Below are 5113 nucleotides of genomic sequence, written 5' to 3'. Positions count from 1 at the left end.
CAGGCTTGCAGGGTAAAATGCACCCGTGTGCGTATTTCTCTCGCAGGTTCTCCCCTGCAGAGAGGAATTACGATATTGGCAACAGGGAGCTCTTGGCCATCAAATTGGCTTTCGAGGAATGGCGACACTGGTTAGAGGGAGCTGAGCATACCATCACGGTTTACACCGATCACAAAAACCTAGAGTACATCGAGGGGGCTAAGAGGTTGAGCCCTCGCCAGGCTCGATGGTCGTTGTTCTTCTCCAGGTTTAGTTTCATTATTACGTACACCCCAGGGAGCAAGAATGTTAAGGCGGATGCTCTATCCAGATGTTTTGAGCCAGAGACAGCACAGCCCTCCATTCCAGAGACCATTATTCCCCAGAAATTAATACTGGCAGCCACTGAAACTTGGGAGGATTGGAGGGAGACATTGGCTCCCTTTCAGCAAGACATTCCGGAAGGGAAGCCCGCAGGGGTCCTGTTCGTTCCTCTGCCTTTTCGCCTGCAGGTTCTTGAGATGTTTCATGCACATAAGAACGCAGGGCATCCTGGGGCATCCAGAACACAGGATCTGATAGCCAGATGCGCCTGGTGGCCTTCCTTGGCAGCGGATTGTAAGGAATACGTAAAAGAGTGTTTGATATGTGCCAAGAGTAAACCCTCCCGGCTGGCACCTGTCGGTACGTTGCAGCCTTTGCCCACCCCGAATGAGCCGTGGACCCACCTGTCCATGGATTTTGTGGGCGAGCTTCCCAGGTCTGAAGGTATGGCGGTCATTTGGGTGATAGTCGACCGCTTTAGTAAGATGGCCCACTTTGTGCCTTTGAAAGGACTCCCCTCGGCTCAGGAATTGGCCGAGTTGTTTATCACTCATGTCTTCCGTTTACATGGCATTCCCGAAGACATAGTTTCAGACAGGGGAGTCCAATTCGTCTCACGGTTTTGGAAAGCTTTTTGCCACCTCATGGGCATAAAGCTGTCTTTTTCATCGGGCTATCACCCACAGACCAACGGCCAGACTGAGAGAATAAATCAGTCTTTAGAGCAATTTTTAAGGTGTTATGTGGCAGAGGCGCAGGACGATTGGGTCAGATTTCTGCCCTTCGCAGAATTTGCCCAGAATAATTTAAAAAACTCGTCCTCCGGATTCTCTCCCTTTCAGGTGGTAACGGGGAGATCACCCAAATTTTCCCCATTACCTATAGCCTCCACTCCTTTCCCAGCCCTGGAGGCCTGGCAAAAGTCATTGAAGGACCTTTGGGGGACGGTTAGAAGTAACCTGGAGAAGGCCTTTTTGAGTCAGAAGGGTCAAGCTGACAAAAGACGGTCGCTGGAGTGGAAGTTCCGACCAGGAGACTTGGTCTGGGTGTCCACACGTCACTTGACCCTAAGACAACCTTCGAATAAGCTTGGTCCCGTTTGTGGGTCCATTCCCGGTTGTCAGGAAAGTCAATGATGTTACTTACACCGTTGATCTTCCCTCTAGCATGCGGGGGGTGAGGTCTTTCCACGTGTCCCTTCTTAAGCCAGCAGTCCAGGTGGGTCCCACTCCTCCTCCTCCTGTCTTGGTAGATGCCCAACACGAATATGAGGTGGAGAAGATTCTAGATTCACGCTCTGTACAAAACTCGGTACAATACCTCGTGCACTGGAAAGGGTACGGCATTGAGGAGAGGCAATGGGTACCAGGGACGCGCATGCATGCAGACGAATTAAAAAGGGAGTTTCATGCCTTACACCCCGAGAAACCTGGTGGGAGTTGTCCGGAGTCCACTCCTCGGGGGGGGGGGGGGGGGGGGGTACTGTAAGGAAACGCGGAAAAGCCGCCGTCTCTCGAGGTGAGGCGGCTGTTTCCGCGTCCAGCATGGCGTCACAACGCGGAAAAAACGCTGCATGCCGCATGGGCAGTGCGGCGGAATCCGCATTGGTAACGGCGGAATCCACATCAGAGGCGACCCCCGCATTAGATACATTGCAAAACAGTACTGGTGTGGCTGGGACTGATAGTCCACCAAGATTCAGACTTACACGCGCGCGAGCACAGAGGCAGAGTTTAAATAGCAGTTAGAAGGGTGTCGGCTGACCAGCTGGGTCAGCTGACAAATTCCACTGCTCTCATTGGACCAGCAATTAGGGAGGTCCTGGAAAGGTCCTAGAGTATATATACTGCTGGTTGTTCACTTGCTCTTTGTCTGGCGTGCGATCACATATGTGGGAGCACCCAGATCCGTAGTCAGATCCGTTAGTGTGCCGGGACCAGCTGCAGCTGTAATCCTACACTAAGATAGATTCTGTTGATAGCTAAAGTACTAGTTTGATTGTGATTATCTGTTATGACTTCCTGCCTGCCTTGACTATCCTCCTGAACTCTGATCTTGTACCTCGATATTTCTGATACTCTGTTGCCGAACCCCGGCTCGTTCCTTGACTCTGCTTCTGCCTCCTGATTTTGTACCCCGATATTTCTGATACCCCGTTGCTGAACCCTGCCTGTACTTTGACTCTGCCTTTGCCTCCTGATCCTGTACTTTATCTGTCCGTGTGTGTACGACCTGGCTTGTCCGACCTCGAGAACCGACCTTACCGTTAGAGGCGGTTCCTCGCTCTGTTAGCGATCCTTCCTCCTGAGGGTCACTTTCAGATATCCCTTCCTACTGTCAGTCTGACTCCTCCCGTCTTGGAGAGCTCAGGTCTGCGGAAGGAATCTGTGCAGTACTCCTTACTGCATTGAGGCCTTGTCCTCTTAGTGTTACAGTTACACCAAACACTACACTCTACTCGGGTGATCAGAGGTTAGTTTGTATATCGGATTATCGGTGAGACTGCAGTTCACTTATAATCTGGTATATATCTGTATTTTCGGTGATACTGCAGATCACCGGTAATCAGATACTCTCTGCGCCCACCGATCGTTACAATGACTGCAACAGACAGTGGGCATGGGCAGTGAAAATTTCCTATTAAAAGTTTAACCCATATTCACTTATCCCGTGTTTCCCCTCCAAATATGAGTAAAGTTACCCTCAAACAAGTCATTAGGAAGTATTCCCACCATAAACACACACATTTGCCAGCATTCTCTCCCCCCCAAAAATGGTGGTATGTATTAGAAAGCTGCTTTGAGGACAGTCAGTAACATGACTTTTTACTCTGTAAAGTGCTACAAAAGATGTCAGTGTTATATAAATACATAATAATAATAATATGGTAGGACATTAGGCTATGACTATGGCAGGATTAGATTGTGAGCTCCTCAGAGGACAGTCAGTGACATGACTTTGTACTCTGTTAAGTGCTGCAGAAAATGGCAGTGCTATATAAATATGTAATAATAATATGTTAGGAGATTAGACTATAGCTATAGCAGGATTAGATTGTGAGCTTCTGAGCAGTCAGTCAGTGATAGGACTATGCTATATTATTACATATTGGTACACAGTATCAATATGGTATTGCTGCAGTTTGATGGGAGCTGCCAAAGAGATCTGAGTAAGTCCCAGCACTCAGCATGGGCAATAATTACAAACAAAAGATTCCTGGTGCTCAGCAGTTTCCCCCAAAATACACATAATTTAGCAGCATTTCCATAGAAAAAAAAATGAGGCAGCATTTTACACAAAATATACATAATGTGGCAGCAATTCACCACAAAAAATAATGAGGCAGTGTTTTTACACAAAATACACATAATGTGGCAGTGTTTCCCCGCAAACAAGACATAATGTGGCAGTGTTCCCACAATATACACATAATAAGGCAGTGTTTCCCCAAAATATACAAAATGTGTCAGTGTTTCCCCACATAATACAGCATTCCTACACAATACACATAACATGGCAGCATTGCCACAAAAATATAAGGCAGCGTTTCCCCACACAATGTTGCAGCATTACCACAAAATACACATAATGTGGCAGTGTTCCCCCAAAATACACATAGTGCATTTTGAGGAGAAACGCTGCGGCATTATCATGACAGTGTTCCTACAAAATACAGATAATGCGGCAGCGTTCCCACAAAATACACATAACGAGGCAGGGTTTCCTCCAAAATACACATAATGCAGCAGTTTTTCCTCACAAAATACTTATAACCAGCAGCATTTCCACAAAATACACATAATGTGGTAGCATTCCCACAAAGTACACATAATGCAGCAGCATTACCACACAATACAGTGAATGCGGCAACATTTTCCCCATAAAATACAATAGGCAGCGTTCCCCCATAAAATACAAAATGCAGTGTTCCCCTGTTAATAACATTATGCAGTGTTCCCCTATAAAATACATAAGGCAGTGTTCCCTTATAAACTACATACGGCAGAGCCCTCTCCCCCTTATGAAGTACATTAGGAAGTGTTCCCCCTTAGTTTCTGCTTCCCTCTTCCCATTTAATCCCCCATAATATTCCTAGTGTCAGTGGTGGGCTGGTGGCACCTGAAAGTAAAAACAATGAACTCACCTGACAGAAGGCCCCTCTCTCAGCCTCCAGCATCAATCGATCCTCCTTGTAGCAACTCTGGCTGCTGCAACTCTCCAATGCTGTGCAATGCAGGGCTACAGGAAAATGGCTACTGGAGGTCAGTACTGGAGATAGAAATAGACTCCAGTGCTGGCCTCTGGACACCATTTTCTTGTAGCCCAGTTCTGTTTGGAGCAGCTGAAAGTGGTGATCGTGCTGTGCGGCTGTGGCAGCGGGGGGAAGGGGGAGAGCGAGCTATCACTCTGACACTGGCACCGGCATTGCCCAAACAAGCCCTATGGCCCATGGCTGCCAGATCCCCACATGGTCCTGTAATTAAAGAAAGAAAACACAAAAATAACATCAGCTAGGTGGCCGCCCCCTCCTCAGGTGCCACCTATGGTAGGTGAATTGATTATCTCTAATTTAACATATTGTTTTTAAATATATAACTCTGTGTAGATCTCAACATAAAAGTTCACATTAAATCATACAGTAGTAGTCCAGGTCGGTGATATACAGTCCTAGGATGAACAACCAATCCACAAACAATACACAAACAATCCACACAGGGTACTCTCACCGACTCAGGTGGCTGATTATGTTACAGATCAGCAAAATACGTACCTCAGAAAGATCTTTGACCACTTGTATCCAGTTGTATCT

The sequence above is a fragment of the Hyperolius riggenbachi genome, chromosome 9 (genome assembly GCF_040937935.1).
Source record: "Hyperolius riggenbachi isolate aHypRig1 chromosome 9, aHypRig1.pri, whole genome shotgun sequence".
Lineage (NCBI taxonomy): Eukaryota > Metazoa > Chordata > Amphibia > Anura > Hyperoliidae > Hyperolius > Hyperolius riggenbachi.
This window is presented reverse-complemented; position numbering follows the sequence as displayed.